This window comes from Microtus oregoni, unplaced genomic scaffold (assembly GCF_018167655.1).
Source record: "Microtus oregoni isolate MIOR12 unplaced genomic scaffold, Mior012 000123F_ref0000434, whole genome shotgun sequence".
Classification (NCBI taxonomy): Eukaryota; Metazoa; Chordata; class Mammalia; order Rodentia; family Cricetidae; genus Microtus; species Microtus oregoni.
Window position 1 is genome coordinate 1,016,092 of NW_024544755.1, and position 22,421 is coordinate 1,038,512.

Genomic DNA, 22,421 nt, shown 5'->3' on the forward strand with positions numbered 1-22,421 from the left:
CATGTGCGTTTCTCACAAAAGCAGTTCATGAAATTCATACACTTTCAAAAGAACATGATTATCTTTCGAATAAAGGTTCTACAGAGAACAGGAATACTGTTCTCACTTCCAGCAATTCTTTGATATATAGCAAACAACGTCTTCTCTTTTCTGAGAAACAAATGGGCGTTTCTCACAGAAGCATTTCTTTAATTTCATACACTTTCCAAAGAACATGATTATCTTTCGAAATAAAGATTCCCCAGATAACAGGAACACTGTTCTCATTTCTGACAATACTTTGACAAATCTTAAACAACGGCTTCTTTTTTTCGGAGAAACTAGTGCACGTTTCTCACAAAAGTATTTCAAGAATTTCATACATTTACCAAGGAACATGATTATCGTTTGACGTAAAGGGTCTACATAGAACAGGAACACTGTTCTCACTTCTGAGAATACTTTGACAAATCTCAAACAACGGCTTTCCGTTTCAGAGAAACTCATGTACATTTCTCACAAAAGCATTTCATGAAATTCATACATTTTCCAAGGAACATGATTATCGTTACAAGTAATGGGTTTACAGAGAACAGGAACATTGTTTTCACTTCTAACACTACCTTGACATATAGCAAACAACGGCTTCGCTTTTCAGAGAAACACATGTGCGTTTCTCATGAAAGCATTTCTTGAAATTCATACACTTTCATAAGAACATGATTATCTTTCGAAGTAAACGTTCTCAGAGAATAGGAACACTGTTGTCACTTCTGACAATACTTTGACAAATCTCAAAAAACGGCTTTCCCTTTTGGAGAAACATGTACATTTCTCACAAAAGCATTTCATGAAATTCATACATTTTCCAAGTTCGATTATCGTTGGAATTAATGGGTCTAAAGAGAACAGGAACACTGTTTTCACTGCTAACACTACTTTGACATATAGCAAACAACGGCTTCACATTTCAGAGAAACACATGTGCGTTTCTCACAAAAGCAGTTCATGAAATTCATACACTTTCAAGAGAACATGATTATCTTTCGAAGTAAAGGTTCTATAGAGGACAGGAACACTGTTCTAACACTACTTTGACAAATCTCAAACAACGGTTTCTACTTTCGTAGAAACTCATGTGCATTTCTAAAAATAGCATTTCATGAAATTCATACACTTTATATAGAACGTAATTATCCTTCACAGTAAAGCTACCACAGAGAACAGGAACACTTCTCAATTCTAACAACACGTTGACATATCAAAACGGCTTCTCTTTTCGGAGAAACACATGTGGGTTTCTCACAAAAGCAGTTCATGAAATTCATACACTTTCAAAAGAACATGATTATCTTTCGAAGTAAAGGTTCTACAGTGAACAGGAACACTGTTCTCACTTCCAGCAATACTTTGATATATAGCAAAAAACGTCTTCTCTTTTCAGAGAAACACATGGGCGTTTCTCACAGAAGCATTTCTTTAATTTCATACACTTTCCAAAGAACATGATTATCTTTCGAAATAAAGATTCCCCAGAGAACAGGAACACTGTTTTCACTTCTGACAATACTTTGACAAATCTTAAACAACGGCTACTTTTTTCCGAGAAAGTAGTGTACGTTTCTCACAAAAGTATTTCAAGAAATTCATACATTTTCCAAGGAACATGATTATCGTTGGACGTAAAGGGTCTACAGAGAACAGGAACACTGTTCACACTTCTTACACTACTTTGACATATATCAAAATACGGCTTCGCTTTACAGAGAAACACATGTGCATTTCTCACAAAAGCAGTTCATCAAACTCATACACTTTCCAAAGAACATGATTATATTTCGAAGTAAAGGTTCTCAGAGTACAGGAACACTGTTGTAACACTACTTTGACAAATCTCAAACAACGGCTTCACTTTTCAGAGAAACACATGTGCATTTCTCACAGAAGCATTACTTGAAATTCATACACTTTCCAAAGGACGTGATTATCTTTCGAAATAAGGATTCTCCAGAGAACAGGAACGCTGTTCTCACTTCTGACAATACTTTGACAAATATCAAACAACGGCTTTCCCTTTCGGAGAAACTCATGGACATTTCTCACAAAAGCATTTCATGAAATTCATACATTTTCCAAGGAACATGACTATCATTTCAAGTAATGGGTCTACAGAGAACAGAAACACTGTTTTCACTTCTAACACTACTTTGACATATAGCAAACAACGGCTTCGCTTTTCAGAGAAACACATGTGCGTTTCTCACAAAAGCATTTCTTGAAATTCATACACTTTCAAAAGAACATGATTATCTTTCGAAGTAAAGGTTCTCAGAGAACAGGAACACTGTTCCCCCCTGCAACAATATTTTGATATATAGCAAACAACGTCTTCTCTTTTCAGAGAAACACATGGGCGTTTCTCACAGAAGCATTTCTTTTATTTCATACAATTTCAAAAGAACCTGATTATCTTTCGAAATAAAGATTCTCCAGAGAACAGGAACACTGTTCTCACTTCTGACAATTCTTTGACAAATCTTAAACAACGGCTTCTTTTTTCGGAGAAACTAGTGTACGTTTCTCACAAAAGTATTTCAAGAAATTCATACATTTTCCAAGGAACATGATTATCGTTGGACGTAAAGGGTCTACAGAGAACAGGAACACTGTTCACACTTCTAACACTACTTTGACATATAGGAAACAACGGCTTCGCTTTTCAGAGAAACACGTGTGCGTTTCTCACAAAAGCATTTCTTGAAATTCATACACTTTCAAAAGAACATGATTATCTTTCGAAGTAAAGGTTCTCAGAGAACAGGAACACTGTTCTCACTTCTACAATACTTTGACAAATCTCAAACAAGGGCTTTCCCTTTCGCAGAAACATGTACATTTCTCACAAAAGCATTTCATGAAATTCATATATTTTCCAAGTTCGATTATCGTTGGAAGTAATGGGTCTACAGAGAACAGGAACACTGTTTTCACTGCTATCACTACTTTGACATATAGCAAACAACGGCTTCGCTTTTCAGAGAAACACATGTGCGTTTCTCACAAAAAGCAGTTCATCAAATTCATACACTTTCCAAAGAACATGATTATATTTCGAAGTAAAGGTTCTACAGAGGACAGGAACACTGTTCTAACACTACTTTGACAAATCTCAAACATCGGCTTCACTTTTCAGAGAAACACATGTGCGTTTCTCACAGAAGCATTACTTGAAATTCATACACTTTCCAAAGAACGTGATTATCTTTCGAAATAAAGATTCTCCAGAGAACAGGAACACGGTTCTCACTTCTGACAATACTTTGACAAATCTCAAACAACGGCTTTCCCTTTCGGAGAAACATGTACATTTCTCACAAAAGCATTTCATGAAATTCATATATTTTCCAAGGAACATGATTATCGTTTCAAGTAATGGGTCTACAGAGAACAGGAACACTGTTCTCACTTCTAACAATACTTTGATATATAGCAAACACCGTCTTCTCTTTTCAGAGAAACACATGGGCGTTTCTCACAGAAGCATTTCATTAATTTCATACACTTTCCAAAGAACATGATTATCTTTCGAAATAAAGATTCTTCAGAGAACAGGAACACTGTTCTCACTTCTGACAATACTTTGACAAATCTTAAACAATGGCTTCTTTTTTCGGAGAAACTAGTGTACGTTTCTCACAAAAGTATTTCAAGAAATTCATACATTTTCCAAGGAACATGATTATCGTAGGACATAATGGGCATACAGAGAACAGGAACACTGTTCACACTTCTTACACTTCTTTGACATATAGCAAACAACGGCTTCGCTTTTCAGAGAAACACATGTGCGTTTCTCACAAAAGCAGTTCATCAAATTCATACACTTTCCAAAGAACTTGATTATATTTCGAAGTAAAGCTTCTACAGAGGACAGGAAGACTGTTCTAACACTACTTTGACAAATCTCACACAACGGCTTCACTTTTCAGAGAAACACATGTGCGTTTCTCACAAAAGCATTTCTTGAAATTCATACACTTTGCAAAAACATCATTATCTTTCGAAGAAAACTTTCTATAGAGAACACGAACACTTTTATCACTTCTGACACAACTCAAACAACGGCTTCTTCTTTCGTAGTCACTCATGTGCATTTCTAGAAATAGAATTTCATGAAATTCATACATTTTCCTAGGAACAGAGAACAGGAACACTGTTATCACTTCCTACACAACTCAAACAACGGCTTCTTCTTTCGTAGAAACTCATGTGAATTTCTAGTAATAGCACTTCATGAAATTCAAACATTTTATACAGAACGTAATTATCCTTTACAATAAAGCTACCACAGAAACAGGAACACTTCTCAATTCTAACAATACGTTGACATATCACAACGACTTCTCTTTTCGGAGAAACACATGTGCGTTTCTCACAAAAGCAGTTCATGAAATTCATACACTTTCAAAAGAACATGATTATCTTTCGCAGTAAAGGTTCAACAGAGAACAGGAACACTGCTCTCACTTCTAACAATACTTTGATATAGCAAGCAACGTCTTCTCTTTTCAGAGAAACACATGGGCGTTTCTCACAGAAGCATTTCTTTAATTTCATACACTTTCCAAAGAACATGATTATCTCTCGAAATAAAGATTCTCCAGAGAACAGGAACACAGTTCTCACTTCTGACAATAATTTGACAAATCTTAAAAAACGGCTTCTTTTTTCGGAGAAACTAGTGTACGTTTCTCACAAAAGTATTTCAAGAAATTCATACATTTTCCAAGGAACATGATTATATTTCGAAGTAAAGGTTCTACAGAGGGCAGTCACACTGTTCTTACACTACTTTGACAAATCTCAAACAACGGCTTCACTTTTCAGAGAAACACATGTGCGTTTCTCACAGAAGCATTACTTGAAATTCATACACTTTCCAAAGAACGTGATTATCTTTCGAGATAAAGATTCTCCAGAGAACAGGAACACTGTTCTCACTTCTGACAATACTTTGACAAATCTCAAACAACGGCTTTCCCTTTCGGAGAAACTCATGTACATATCTCACAAAAGCATTTCATGAAATTCATACATTTTCCAAGGAACATGATTATCGTTGGAAGTAATGGGTCTACAGAGAACAGGAACACTGTTTTCACTTCTAACACTACTTTGACATATAGCAAACAACGGCTTCGCTTTTCAGAGAAACACATGTGCGTTTCTCACAAAAGTGGTTCATGAAATTCATACTCTTTCAAAAGAGCATGATTATCTTTTGAAGTAAAGGTTCTACAGAGAACAGGAACACTGTTCTCACTTCTGACAATATTTTGTCAAATCTCAAACAACGGCTTTCCCTTTCGGAGAAACATGTACATTTCTCACAAAAGCATTTCATGAAATTCATACATTTTCCAAGTTCGATTATCGTTGGAAGTAATGGGTCTACAGAGAACAGGAACACTGTTTTCACTGCTAACACTACTTTGACATATAGCAAACAACGGCGTGGCTTTTCAGAGAAACACATGTGCGTTTCTCACAAAAGCAGTTTATGAAATTCATACACTTTCAAAAGAACATGATTATCTTTCGAAGTAAAGGTTCTACAGAGAACAGGAACACTGTTCTCACTTCCAGCAATACTTTGATATATAGCAAAAAACGTCTTCTCTTTTCAGAGAAACACATGGGTGTTTCTCACAGAAGCATTTCTTTAATTTCATACACTTTCCAAAGAACATGATTATCTTTCGAAATAAAGATTCTCCAGAGAACAGGAACACTGTTCTCACTTCTGACAATACTTTGACAAATCTCAAACAATGGCTTCTTTTTTTGGAGAAATGGTGTACGTTTCTCACAAAAGTATTTCAAGAAATTCATACATTTTCCAAGGAACATGATTATCGTTTCAAGTAATGGGTCTACAGAGAACAGGAACACTGTTTTCACTTCTAACACTACTTTGACATATAGCAAACAACGGCTTCGCTTTTCAGAGAAACACATGTGCGTTTCTCACAAAAGCATTTCTTGAAATTCATACACTTTCAAAAGAACATGATTATCTTTCGAAGTAAAGTTTCTCAGAGAACAGGAACACTGTTCTCACTTCTGACAATACTTTGACAAATCTCAAACAACGGGTTTCTTTTTCGGAGAAACGTGTTCATTTCTCACAAAAGCATTTCATGAAATTCATACATTTTCCAAGTTCGTTTATCATTGGAAGTAATGGGTCTACAGAGAACAGGAACACTGTTTTCACTGCTAACACTACTTTGACATATAGCAAACAACGGCTTCGCTTTTCAGAGAAACACATGTGCGTTTCTAACAAAAGCAGTTTATGAAATTCATACACTTTCAAAAGAACATGATTACCTTTCAAAGTAAAGGTTCTACAGAGAACAGGAACACTGTTCTCACTTCCAGCAATACTTTGATATATAGCAAAAAACGTCTTCTCTTTTCAGAGAAACACATGGGCGTTTCTCACTGAAGCATTTCTTTAATTTCATACACTTTCCAAAGAATATGATTATCTTTCGAAATAAAGATTATCCAGAGAACAGGAACACTGTTCTCACTTCTGACAATACTTTGACAAATCTAAAACAACGGCTTCTTTTCTTGTAGAAACTTGTGTACGTTTCTCACAAAAGTATTTCAAGAAATTCATACATTTTCCAAGGAACATGATTATATTTCGAAGTAAAGGTTCTACAGAGGGCAGTCACACTGTTCTTACAATACTTTGACAAATCTCAAACAACGGCTTCACTTTTCAGAGAAACACATGTGCGTTTCTCACAGAAGCATTACTTGAAATTCATACACTTTCCAAAGAACGTGATTATCTTTCGAAATAAAGATTCTCCAGAAAACAGGAACACTGTTCTCACTTCTGACAATACTTTGACAAATCTCAAACAACGGCTTTCCCTTTCGGAGAAACTCATGTACATATCTCACAAAAGCATTTCATGAAATTCATACATTTTCCAAGGAACATGATTATCGTTGGAAGTAATGGGTCTACAGAGAACAGGAACACTGTTTTCACTTCTAACACTACTTTGACATATAGCAAACAACGGCTTCGCTTTTCAGAGAAACACATGTGCGTTTCTCACAAAAGTGGTTCATGAAATTCATACACTTTCAAAAGAGCATGATTATCTTTCGAAGTAAAGGTTCTACAGAGAACAGGAACACTGTTCTCACTTCTGACAATATTTTGACAAATCTCAAACAACGGTTTTCCCTTTCGGAGAAACATGTACATTTCTCACAAAAGCATTTCATGAAATTCATACATTTTCCATGTTCGATTATCGTTGGAAGTAATGGGTCTACAGTGAACAGGAACACTGTTTTCACTGCTAACACTACTTTGACATATAGCAAACAACGGCTTCGCTTTTCAGAGAAACACATGTGCGTTTCTCACAAAAGCATTTCTTGAAATTCATACACTTTCAAAAGAACATGATTATCTTTCGAAGTAAAGGTTCTCAGAGAACAGGAACACTGTTCTCACTTCTGACAATACTTTGACAAATCTCAAACAACGGCTTTCCCTTTCGGAGAAACATGTACATTTCTCACAAAAGCATTTCATGAAATTCATACATTTTCCAAGTTCGATTATCGTTGGAAGTAATGGGTCTACAGAGAACAGGAACACTGTTTTCACTGCTAACACTACTTTGACATATAGCAAACAACGGCTTCGCTTTTCATAGAAACACATGTGCGTTTCTCACAAAAGCAGTTCATGAAATTCATACACTTTCAAAAGAACATGATTATCTTTCGAAGTAAAGGTTCTACAGAGAACAGCAACACTGTTCTCACTTCTAACAATACTTTGATATATAGCAAACAACGTCTTCTCTTTTCAGAGAAACACATGGGCGTTTCTCACAGAAGGATTTCTTTAATTTCATACACTTTCCAAAGAACATGATTATCTTTCGAAATAAAGATTCTCCAGAGAACAGGAACACTGTTCTCACTTCTGACAATACTTTGACAAATCTTAAACAACGGCTTCTTTTTTCGGAGAAACTAGTGTACGTTTCTCACAAAAGTATTTCAAGAAATTCATACATTTTCCAAGGAACATGATTATCGTTGGATGTAAAGGGTCTCCAGAGAACAGGAACACTGTTCAAACTTCTAACACTACTTTGACATATAGCAAACAATGTCTTCGCTTTTCAGAGAAAAACGTGTGCGTTCCTCACAAAAGCAGTTCATCAAATTCATACACGTTCCAAAGAACATGATTATATTTCGAAGTGAAGGTTCTACAGAGGACAGGAACACTGTTCTAACACTACTTTGACAAATCTCAAACAACGGCTTCACTTTTCAGAGAAACACATGTGCGTTTCTCACAAAAGCATTTCTTGAAATTCATACACTTTCAAAAGAACATGATTATCTTTCGAAGTAAAGGTTCTCAGAGAACAGGAACACTGTTCTCACTTCTACAATACTTTGACAAATCTCAAACAAGGGCTTTCCCTTTCGCAGAAACATGTACATTTCTCACAAAAGCATTTCATGAAATTCATATATTTTCCAAGTTCGATTATCGTTGGAAGTAATGGGTCTACAGAGAACAGGAACACTGTTTTCACTGCTATCACTACTTTGACATATAGCAAACAACGGCTTCGCTTTTCAGAGAAACACATGTGCGTTTCTCACAAAAAGCAGTTCATCAAATTCATACACTTTCCAAAGAACATGATTATATTTCGAAGTAAATGTTCTACAGAAGACAGGAACACTGTTCTAACACTACTTTGACAAATCTCAAACATCGGCTTCACTTTTCAGAGAAACACATGTGCGTTTCTCACAGAAGCATTACTTGAAATTCATACACTTTCCAAAGAACGTGATTATCTTTCGAAATAAAGATTCTCCAGAGAACAGGAACACGGTTCTCACTTCTGACAATACTTTGACAAATCTCAAACAACGGCTTTCCCTTTCGGAGAAACATGTACATTTCTCACAAAAGCATTTCATGAAATTCATATATTTTCCAAGGAACATGATTATCGTTTCAAGTAATGGGTCTACAGAGAACAGGAACACTGTTCTCACTTCTAACAATACTTTGATATATAGCAAACAACGTCTTCTCTTTTCAGAGAAACACATGGGCGTTTCTCACAGAAGCATTTCATTAATTTCATACACTTTCCAAAGAACATGATTATCTTTCGAAATAAAGATTCTTCAGAGAACAGGAACACTGTTCTCACTTCTGACAATACTTTGACAAATCTTAAACAATGGCTTCTTTTTTCGGAGAAACTAGTGTACGTTTCTCACAAAAGTATTTCAAGAAATTCATACATTTTCCAAGGAACATGATTATCGTAGGACATAATGGGCATACAGAGAACAGGAACACTGTTCACACTTCTTACACTTCTTTGACATATAGCAAACAACGGCTTCGCTTTTCAGAGAAACACATGTGCGTTTCTCACAAAAGCAGTTCATCAAATTCATACACTTTCCAAAGAACTTGATTATATTTCGAAGGAAAGCTTCTACAGAGGACAGGAAGACTGTTCTAACACTACTTTGACAAATCTCAAACAACGGCTTCACTTTTCAGAGAAACACATGTGCGTTTCTCACAAAAGCATTTCTTGAAATTCATACACTTTGCAAAAACATCATTATCTTTCGAAGAAAACTTTCTATAGAGAACACGAACACTTTTATCACTTCTGACACAACTCAAACAACGGCTTCTTCTTTCGTAGTCACTCATGTGCATTTCTAGAAATAGAATTTCATGAAATTCATACATTTTCCTAGGAACAGAGAACAGGAACACTGTTATCACTTCCTACACAACTCAAACAACGGCTTCTTCTTTCGTAGAAACTCATGTGAATTTCTAGTAATAGCACTTCATGAAATTCAAACATTTTATACAGAACGTAATTATCCTTTACAATAAAGCTACCACAGAAACAGGAACACTTCTCAATTCTAACAATACGTTGACATATCACAACGACTTCTCTTTTCGGAGAAACACATGTGCGTTTCTCACAAAAGCAGTTCATGAAATTCATACACTTTCAAAAGAACATGATTATCTTTCGAAGTAAAGGTTCAACAGAGAACAGGAACACTGCTCTCACTTCTAACAATACTTTGATATAGCAAGCAACGTCTTCTCTTTTCAGAGAAACACATGGGCGTTTCTCACAGAAGCATTTCTTTAATTTCATACACTTTCCAAAGAACATGATTATCTCTCGAAATAAAGATTCTCCAGAGAACAGGAACACTGTTCTCACTTCTGACAATAATTTGACAAATCTTAAACAACGGCTTCTTTTTTCGGAGAAACTAGTGTACGTTTCTCACAAAAGTATTTCAAGAAATTCATACATTTTCCAAGGAACATGATTATATTTCGAAGTAAAGGTTCTACAGAGGGCAGTCACACTGTTCTTACACTACTTTGACAAATCTCAAACAACGGCTTCACTTTTCAGAGAAACACATGTGCGTTTCTCACAGAAGCATTACTTGAAATTCATACACTTTCCAAAGAACGTGATTATCTTTCGAGATAAAGATTCTCCAGAGAACAGGAACACTGTTCTCACTTCTGACAATACTTTGACAAATCTCAAACAACGGCTTTCCCTTTCGGAGAAACTCATGTACATATCTCACAAAAGTATTTCATGAAATTCATACATTTTCCAAGGAACATGATTATCGTTGGAAGTAATGGGTCTACAGAGAACAGGAACACTGTTTTCACTTCTAACACTACTTTGACATATAGCAAACAACGGCTTCGCTTTTCAGAGAAACACATGTGCGTTTCTCACAAAAGTGGTTCATGAAATTCATACACTTTCAAAAGAGCATGATTATCTTTCGAAGTAAAGGTTCTACAGAGAACAGGAACACTGTTCTCACTTCTGACAATATTTTGTCAAATCTCAAACAACGGCTTTCCCTTTCGGAGAAACATGTACATTTCTCACAAAAGCATTTCATGAAATTCATACATTTTCCAAGTTCGATTATCGTTGGAAGTAATGGGTCTACAGAGAACAGGAACACTGTTTTCACTGCTAACACTACTTTGACATATAGCAAACAACGGCGTGGCTTTTCAGAGAAACACATGTGCATTTCTCACAAAAGCAGTTTATGAAATTCATACACTTTCAAAAGAACATGATTATCTTTCGAAGTAAAGGTTCTACAGAGAACAGGAACACTGTTCTCACTTCCAGCAATACTTTGATATATAGCAAAAAACGTCTTCTCTTTTCAGAGAAACACATGGGTGTTTCTCACAGAAGCATTTCTTTAATTTCATAAACTTTCCAAAGAACATGATTATCTTTCGAAATAAAGATTCTCCAGAGAACAGGAACACTGTTCTCACTTCTGACAATACTTTGACAAATCTCAAACAATGGCTTCTTTTTTTGGAGAAACTGGTGTACGTTTCTCACAAAAGTATTTCAAGAAATTCATACATTTTCCAAGGAACATGATTATCGTTTCAAGTAATGGGTCTACAGAGAACAGGAACACTGTTTTCACTTCTAACACTACTTTGACATATAGCAAACAACGGCTTCGCTTTTCAGAGAAACACATGTGCGTTTCTCACAAAAGCATTTCTTGAAATTCATACACTTTCAAAAGAACATGATTATCTTTCGAAATAAAGATTCTCCAGAAAACAGGAACACTGTTCTCACTTCTGACAATACTTTGACAAATCTCAAACAACGGCTTTCCCTTTCGGAGAAACTCATGTACATATCTCACAAAAGCATTTCATGAAATTCATACATTTTCCAAGGAACATGATTATCGTTGGAAGTAATGGGTCTACAGAGAACAGGAACACTGTTTTCACTTCTAACACTACTTTGACATATAGCAAACAACGGCTTCGCTTTTCAGAGAAACACATGTGCGTTTATCACAAAAGTGGTTCATGAAATTCATACACTTTCAAAAGAGCATGATTATCTTTCGAAGTAAAGGTTCTACAGAGAACAGGAACACTGTTCTCACTTCTGACAATATTTTGACAAATCTCAAACAACGGTTTTCCCTTTCGGAGAAACATGTACATTTCTCACAAAAGCATTTCATGAAATTCATACATTTTCCAAGTTCGATTATCGTTGGAAGTAATGGGTCTACAGTGAACAGGAACACTGTTTTCACTGCTAACACTACTTTGACATATAGCAAACAACGGCTTCGCTTTTCAGAGAAACACATGTGCGTTTCTCACAAAAGCATTTCTTGAAATTCATACACTTTCAAAAGAACATGATTATCTTTCGAAGTAAAGGTTCTCAGAGAACAGGAACACTGTTCTCACTTCTGACAATACTTTGACAAATCTCAAACAACGGCTTTCCCTTTCGGAGAAACATGTACATTTCTCACAAAAGCCTTTCATGAAATTCATACATTTTCCAAGTTCGATTATCGTTGGAAGTAATGGGTCTACAGAGAACAGGAACACTGTTTTCACTGCTAACACTACTTTGACATATAGCAAACAACGGCTTCGCTTTTCTTAGAAACACATGTGCGTTTCTCACAAAAGCAGTTCATGAAATTCATACACTTTCAAAAGAACATGATTATCTTTCGAAGTAAAGGTTCTACAGAGAACAGCAACACTGTTCTCACTTCTAACAATACTTTGATATATAGCAAACAACGTCTTCTCTTTTCAGAGAAACACATGGGCGTTTCTCACAGAAGTATTTCTTTAATTTCATACACTTTCCAAAGAACATGATTATCTTTCGAAATAAAGATTCTCCAGAGAACAGGAACACTGTTCTCACTTCTGACAATACTTTGACAAATCTTAAACAACGGCTTCTTTTTTCGGAGAAACTAGTGTACGTTTCTCACAAAAGTATTTCAAGAAATTCATACATTTTCCAAGGAACATGATTATCGTTGGATGTAAAGGGTCTCCAGAGAACAGGAACACTGTTCAAACTTCTAACACTACTTTGACATATAGCAAACAACGTCTTCGCTTTTCAGAGAAACACGTGTGCGTTCCTCACAAAAGCAGTTCATCAAATTCATACACTTTCCAAAGAACATGATTATATTTCGAAGTAAAGGTTCTACAGAGGACAGGAACACTGTTTTAACACTACTTTGACAAATCTCAAACAACGGCTTCACTTTTCAGAGAAACACATGTGCGTTTCTCACAAAAGCATTTCTTGAAATTCATACACTTTCCAAAGAACATCATTATCTTTCGAGGAAAACTTTCTACAGAGAACAGGAACACTGTTATCACTTCTGACACAACTCAAACAATGGCTTCTTCTTTCGTAGACACTCATGTGCATTTCTAGAATTAGCATTTCATGAAATTCATACATTTTCCAAGGAACATGATTATCGTTTCAAGTAATGGGTCTACAGAGAACAGGAACACTGTTTTCACTTCTAACACTACTTTGACATATAGCAAACAATGGCTTCGCTCTTCAGTGAAACACATGTGCGTTTCTCACAAAAGCAGTTCATGAAATTCATACACTTTCAAAAGAACATGATTATCTTTCGAAGGAAAGGTTCTACAGAGAACAGGAACACTGTTCTCACTTCTGACAATACTTTGACAAATCTCAAACAACGGCTTTCCCTTTCGGAGAAACATGTACATTTCTCACAAAAGCATTGCATGAAATTCATACATTTTCCAAGTTCGATTATAGTTGGAAGTAATGGGTCTACAGAGAACAGGAACACTGTTTTCACTGCTAACACTACTTTGACATATAGCAAAAACGGCTTCGCTTTTCAGAGAAACACATGTGCGTTTCTCACAATAGCAGTTCATCAAATTCATATACTTTCCAAAGAACATGATTATCTTTCGAAGTAAAGGTTCTACAGAGGACAGGAACACTGTTGTAACACTACTTTGACAAATCTCAAATAATGGCTTCTACTTTCGTAGAAACACATGTGCATTTCTAAAAATAGCATTTCATGAAATTCATACACTTTATATAGAACGTAATTATCCTTCACAGTAAAGCTACCACAGAGAACAGGAACACTTCTCAATTTTAACAATACGTTGACATATCACAACGCCATCTCTTTTCGCAGAAACACATGTGCGTTTCTCACAAAGGCAGTTCATGAAATTCATACACTTTCAAAAGAACATGATTATCTTTCGAAGTAAAGGTTCTACAGGGAAAAGGAACACTGTTCTCACTTCTAACAATACTTTGATATATAGCAAACAACGTCTTCTCTTTTCAGAGAAACACATGGGCGTTTCTCACAGAAGCATTTCTTTAATTTCATACACTTTCCAAAGAACATGATTATCTTTCGAAATAAAGATTCCCCAGAGAACAGGAACACTGTTCCCACTTCTGACAATACTTTGACAAATCTTAAACAACGGCTTGTTTTTTCGGAGAAACTAGTGTACGTTTCTCACAAAAGTATTTCAAGAAATTCATACATTTTCCAAGGAACATGATTATCGTTGGACGTAAAGGGTCTACAGAGAACAGGAACACTGTTCACACTTCTTACACTTCTTTGACATATAGCAAACAACGGCTTCGCTTTTCAGAGAAACACATGTGCGTTTCTCACAAAAGCATTTCTTGAAATTCATACACTTTCAAAAGAACATGATTATCTTTCGAAGTAAAGGGTCTCAGAGAACAGGAACACTGTTCTCACTTCTGATAATACTTTGGCAAATCTCAAACAACGGCTTTCCCTTTCGGAGAAACTTGTACATTTCTCACAAAAGCATTTCATGAAATTCATACATTTTCCAAGTTTGATTATCGTTGGAAGTAATGGGTCTACAGAGAACAGGAACACTGTTTTCACTGCTAACACTACTTTGACATATAGCAAACAACGGCTTCGCTTTTCAGAGAAACACATGTGCGTTTCTCACAAAAGCAGTTCATGAAATTCATACAGTTTCAAAAGAACATGATTATCTTTCGATTTAAAGGTTCTACAGAGAACAGGAACACTGTTCTCACTTCTAACAATACTTTGATATAGCAAACAACGTCTTCTTTTTTCAGAGAAACACATGGGCGTTTCTCACAGAAGCATTTCTTTAATTTCATACACTTTCCAAAGAACATGATTATCTTTCGAAATAAAGATTCCCCAGAGAACAGGAACACTGTTCTCACTTCTGACAATACTTTGACAAATCTTAAACAACGGCTTCTTTTTTCGGAGAAACTAGTGTACGTTTCTCACAAAAGTATATCAAGAAATTCATACATTTTCCACGGAACATGATTATCCTTGGACGTAAAGGGTCTACAGAGAACAGGAACACTGTTCACACTTCTAACACTACTTGGACATATAGCAAACAACGGCTTCGCTTTTCAGAGAAACACGTGTGCGTTCCTCACAAAAGCAGTTCATCAAATTCATACACTTTCCAAAGAACATGATTATATTTCGAAGTAAAGGTTCTACAGAGGACAGTCACACTGTTCTTACACTACTTTGTCAAATCTCAAACCACGGCTTCACTTTTCAGAGAAACACATGTGCGTTTCTCACAGAAGCATTACTTGAAATTCATACACTTTCCAAAGAACGTGATTATCTTTCGAAATAAAGATTCTCCAGAGAACAGGAACACTGTTCTCACTTCTGACAATACTTTGACAAATCTCAAACAACGGCTTTCCCTTTCAGAGAAACTCATGTACATATCTCACAAAAGCATTTCATGAAATTCATACATTTTCAAAATAACAGGATTATCGTTTCAAGTAATGGGTTACAGAGAACAGGAACACTGTTTTCACTTCTAACACTACTTTGACATATAGCAAACAACGGCTTCGCTTTTCAGAGAAACACATGTGCGTTTCTCACAAAAGCATTTCTTGAAATTCATACACTTTCAAAAGAACATGATTATCTTTCGAAGTAAAGGTTCTCAGAGAACAGGAACACTGTTCTCACTTCTGACAATACTTTGACAAATCTCAAACAACGGCTTTCACTTTGGGAGAAACATGTACATTTCTCACAAAAGCATTTCATGAAATTCATACATTTTCCAAGTTCGATTATTGTTGGAAGTAATGGGTCTACAGTGAAAAGGAACACTATTTTCACTGCTAACACTACTTTGACGTATAGCAAAGAACGGCTTCGCTCTTCATAGAAACACATCTGCGTTTCTCACAAAAGCAGTTCATGAAATTCATACAGTTTCAAAAGAACATGATTATCTTTCGATTTAAAGGGTCTACAGAGAACAGGAACACTGTTCTCACTTCTAACAATACTTTGATATAGCAAACAACGTCTTCTCTTTTCAGAGAAACACATGGGCGTTTCTCACAGAAGCATTTCTTTAATTTCATACACTTTCCAAAGAACATGATTATCTTTCGAAATAAAGATTCCCCAGAGAACAGGAACACTGTTCTCACTTCTGACAATACTTTGACAAATCTTAAACAACGGCTTCTTTTTTCGGAGAAACTAGTGTACGTTTCTCACAAAAGTACTTCAAGAAATTCATACATTTTCCAAGGAACATGATTATCCTTGGACGTAAAGGGTCTATAGAGAACAGGAACACTGTTCACACTTCTAACACTACTTGGACATATAGCAAACAACGGCTTCGCTTTTCAGAGAAACACGTGTGCGTTCCTCACAAAAGCAGTTCATCAAATTCATACACTTTCCAAAGAACATGATTATATTTCGAAGTAAAGGTTCTACAGAGGACAGGAACACTGTTCTAACACTACTTTGACAAATCTCAAACAACGGCTTCACTTTTCAGAGAAACACATGTGCGTTTCTCACAAAAGCATTTCTTGAAATTCATACACTTTCCAAAGAACATCATTATCTTTCGAGGAAAACTTTCTACAGAGAACAGGAACACTGTTATCACTTCTGACACAACTCAAACAACGGCTTCTTCTTTCGTAGACACTCATGTGCATTTCTAGAATTAGCATTTCATGAAATTCATACATTTTCCAAGGAACATGATTATCGTTTCAAGTAATGGGTCTACAGAGAACAGGAACACTGTTTTCACTTCTAACACTACTTTGACATATAACAAACAACGGCTTCGCTCGTCAGTGAAACACATGTGCGTTTCTCACAAAAGCAGTTCATGAAATTCATACACTTTCAAAAGAACATGATTATCTTTCGAAGTAAAGGTTCTCCAGAGAACAGGAACACTGTTCTCACTTCTGACAATACTTTGACAAATCTCAAACAACGGCTTTCCCTTTCGGAGAAACATGTACATTTCTCACAAAAGCATTTCATGAAATTCATACATTTTCCAAGTTCGATTATAGTTGGAAGTAATGGGTCTACAGAGAGCAGGAACACTGTTTTCACTGCTAACACTACTTTGACATATAGCAAACAACGGCTTCGCTTTTCAGAGAAACACATGTGCGTTTCTCACAAAAGCAGTTCATCAAATTCATATACTTTCCAAAGAACATGATTATCTTTCGAAGTAAAGGTTCTACAGAGGACAGGAACACTGTTGTAACACTACTTTGACAAATCTCAAACAACGGCTTCTACTTTCGTAGAAACACATGTGCATTTCTAAAAATAGCATTTCATGAAATTCATACACTTTATATAGAACGTAATTATCCTTCACAGTAAAGCTACCACAGAGAACAGGAACACTTCTCAATTTTAACAATACGTTGACATATCACAACGGCTTCTCTTTTCGCAGAAACACATGTGCGTTTCTTACAAAAGCAGTTCATGAAATTCATACACTTTCAAAAGAACATGATTATCTTTCGAAGTAAAGGTTCTACAGGGAACAGGAACACTGTTCTCACTTCCAGCAATACTTTGATATATAGCAAACAATGTCTTCTCTTTTCAGAGAAACACATGGGCGTTTCTCACAGAAGCATTTCTTTAATTTCATACACTTTCCAAAGAACATGATTATCTTTCGAAATAAAGATTCTCCAGAGAACAGGAACACTGTTCTCACTTCTCACAATACATTGACAAATGTCAAACAACGGCTTCTTATTTTGGAGAAACTAGTGTACGTTTCTCACAAAAGTATTTCAAGAAATTCATACATTTTCCAAGGAACATGATTATCGTTGGACGTAAAGGGTCTGCAGAGAACAGGAACACTGTTCACACTTCTTACACTTCTTTGACATATCGCAAACAACGGCTTCGCTTTTCAGAGAGACACATGTGCGTTTCTCACAAAAGCATTTCTTGAAATTCATACACTTTCCAAAGAACGTGATTATGTTTCGAAATAAAGATTCTCCAGAGAACAGGAACACTGTTCTCACTTCTGACAATACTTTGACAAATCTCAAACAACAGCTTTCCCTTTCGGAGAAACTCATGTACATAGCTCACAAAAGCATTTCATGAAATTCATACATTTTCCAAGGAACATGATTATCGTTTCAAGTAATGGGTCTACAGAGAACAGGAACACTGTTTTCACTTCTAACACTACTTTGACATATAGCAAACTACGGCTTCGCTTTTCAGAGAAACACATGTGCGTTTCTCACAAAAGCATTTCTTGAAATTCATACACTTTCAAAAGAACATGATCATCTTTCGAAGTAAAGGTTCTCAGAGAACAGGAACACTGTTCTCAGTTCTGACAATACTTTGATATATAGCAAAAAACGTCTTCTCTTTTCAAAGAAACACATGTGCGTTTCTCACAAAAGCATTTCTTGAAATTCATACACTTTCCAAAGAACATCATTATCTTTCGAAGAAAACTTTCTACAGAGAACAGGAACACTGTTATCACTTCTGACACAACTCAAACAACAGCTTCTTCTTTTGTAGACACTCATGTGCATTTCTAGAAATAGCATTTCATGAAATTCATACATTTTCCAAGGAACATGATTATCGTTTCAAGTAATGGGTCTACAGAGAACAGGAACACTGTTTTCACTTCTAACACTACTTTGACACATAGCAAACAACGGCTTCGCTTTTCAGAGAAACATATGTGCGTTTCTCACAAAAGCATTTCTTGAAATTCATACACTTTCAAAAGAACATGATTATCTTTCGAAGTAAAGGTTCTCAGAGAACAGGAACACTGTTCTCACATCTGACAATACTTTGACAAATCTCAAACAACGGGTTTCCCTTTCGGAGAAACGTGTACATTTCTCACAAAAGCATTTCATGAAATTCATACATTTTCCAAGTTCGTTTATCGTTGGAAGTAATGGGTCTACAGAGAACAAGAACACTGTTTTCACTGCTAACACTACTGTGACATATAGCAAACAACGGCTTCGCTTTTCAGAGAAACACATGTGCGTTTCTCACAAAAGTGGTTCATGAAATTCATACACTTTCAAAAGAGCATGATTATCTTTCGAAGTAAAGGTTCTACAGAGAACAGGAACACTGTTCTCACTTCTGACAATATTTTGACAAATCTCAAACAACGGCTTTCCCTTTCGGAGAAACATGTACATTTCTCACAAAAGCATTTCATGAAATTCATACATTTTCCAAGTTCGATTATCGTTGGAAGTAATGGGTCTACAGAGAACAGGAACACTGTTTTCACTGCTAACACTACTTTGACATATAGCAAACAACGGCGTGGCTTTTCAGAGAAACACATGTGCGTTTCTCACAAAAGCAGTTTATGAAATTCATACACTTTCAAAAGAACATGATTATCTTTCGAAGTAAAGGTTCTACAGAGAACAGGAACACTGTTCTCACTTCCAGCAATACTTTGATATATAGCAAAAAACGTCTTCTCTTTTCAGAGAAACACATGGGCGTTTCTCACAGAAGCATTTCTTTAATTTCATACACTTTCCAAAGAACATGATTATCTTTCGAAATAAAGATTCTCCAGAGAACAGGAACACTGTTCTCACTTCTGACAATACTTTGACAAATCTCAAACAATGGCTTCTTTTTTTGGAGGAACTGGTGTACGTTTCTCACAAAAGTATTTCAAGAAATTCATACATTTTCCAAGGAACATGATTATCGTTGGACGTAAAGGGTCTGCAGAGAACAGGAACACTGTTCACACTTCTTACACTTCTTTGATATATCGCAAACAACGGCTTGGCTTTTCAGAGAGACACATGTGCGTTTCTCTGAAAAGCATTTCTTGAAATTCATAGACTTCCAAAAGAACATGATTATCTTTCGAAGTAAAGGTTCTCAGAGAACAGGAACACTGTTCTCACTTCTGACAATACTTTGACAAATCTCAAACAACGGCTTTCCCTTTCGGAGAAACGTGTTCATTTCACACAAAAGCATTTCATGAAATTCATACATTTTCCAAGTTCGTTTATCGTTGGAAGTAATGGGTCTACAGAGAACAGGAACACTGTTTTCACTGCTAACACTACCTTGACATATAGCAAACAACGGCTTGGCTTTTCAGAGAAACACATATGCGTTTCTCACAAAAGCAGTTTATGAAATTCATACACTTTCAAAAGAACATGATTACCTTTCGAAGTAAAGGTTCTACAGAGAACAGGAACACTGTTCTCACTTCCAGCAATACTTTGATATATAGCAAAAAACGTCTTCTCTTTTCAGAGAAACACATGGGCGTTTCTCACTGAAGCATTTCTTTAATTTCATACACTTTCCAAAGAACATGATTATCTTTCGAAATAAAGATTATCCAGAGAACAGGAACACTGTTCTCACTTCTGACAATACTTTGACAAATCTAAAACAACGGCTTCTTTTCTTGTAGAAACTTGTGTACGTTTCTCACAAAAGTATTACAAGAAATTCATACATTTTCCAAGGAACATGATTATATTTCGAAGTAAAGGTTCTACAGAGGGCAGTCACACTGTTCTTACACTACTTTGCCAAATCTCAAACAACGGCTTCACTTTTCAGAGAAACACATGTGCGTTTCTCACAGAAGCATTACTTGAAATTCATACACTTTCCAAAGAACGTGATTATCTTTCGAAATAAAGATTCTCCAGAGAACAGGAACACTGTTCTCACTTCTGACAATACTTTGACAAATCTCAAACAACGGCTTTCCCTTTCGGAGAAACTCATGTACATATCTCACAAAAGCATTTCATGAAATTCATACATTTTCCAAGGAACATGATTATCGTTGGAAGTAATGGGTCTACAGAGAACAGGAACACTGTTTTCACTTCTAACACTACTTTGACATATAGCAAACAACGGCTTCGCTTTTCAGAGAAACACATGTGCGTTTCTCACAAAAGTGGTTCATGAAATTCATACACTTTCAAAAGAGCATGTTTATCTTTCGAAGTAAAGGTTCTACAGAGAACAGGAACACTGTTCTCACTTCTGACGATATTTTGACAAATCTCAAACAACGGCTTTCCCTTTCGGAGAAACATGTACATTTCTCACAAAAGCATTTCATGAAATTCATACATTTTCCAAGTTCGATTATCGTTGGAAGTAATGGGTCTACAGAGAACAGGAACACTGTTTTCACTGCTAACACTACTTTGACATATAGCAAACAACGGCGTGGCTTTTCAGAGAAACACATGTGCGTTTCTCACAAAAGCAGTTTATGAAATTCATACACTTTCAAAAGAACATGATTATCTTTCGAAGTAAAGGTTCTACAGAGAACAGGAACACTGTTCTCACTTCCAGCAATACTTTGATATACAGCAAAAAACGTCTTCTCTTTTCAGAGAAACACATGGGCGTTTCTCACAGAAGCATTTCTTTAATTTCATACACTTTCCAAAGAACATGATTATCTTTCGAAATAAAGATTCTACAGAGAACAGGAACACTGTTCTCACTTCTGACAATACTTTGCCAAATCTCAAACAATGGCTTCTTTTTTTGGAGAAACTGGTGTACGTTTCTCACAAAAGTATTTCAAGAAATTCATACATTTTCCAAGGAACATGATTATCGTTTCAAGTAATGGGTCTACAGAGAACAGGAACACTGTTTTCACTTCTAACACTACTTTGACATATAGCAAACAACGGCTTCGCTTTTCAGAGAAACACATGTGCGTTTCTCACAAAAGCATTTCTTGAAATTCATACACTTTCAAAAGAACATGATTATCTTTCGAAGTAAAGGTTCTCAGAGAACAGGAACACTGTTCTCACTTCTGACAATACTTTGACAAATCTCAAACAACGGGTTTCCCTTTCGGAGAAACTTGTTCATTTCTCACAAAAGCATTTCATGAAATTCATACATTTTCCAAGTTCGTTTATCGTTGGAAGTAATGGGTCTACAGAGAACAGGAACACTGTTTTCACTGCTAACACTACTTTGAC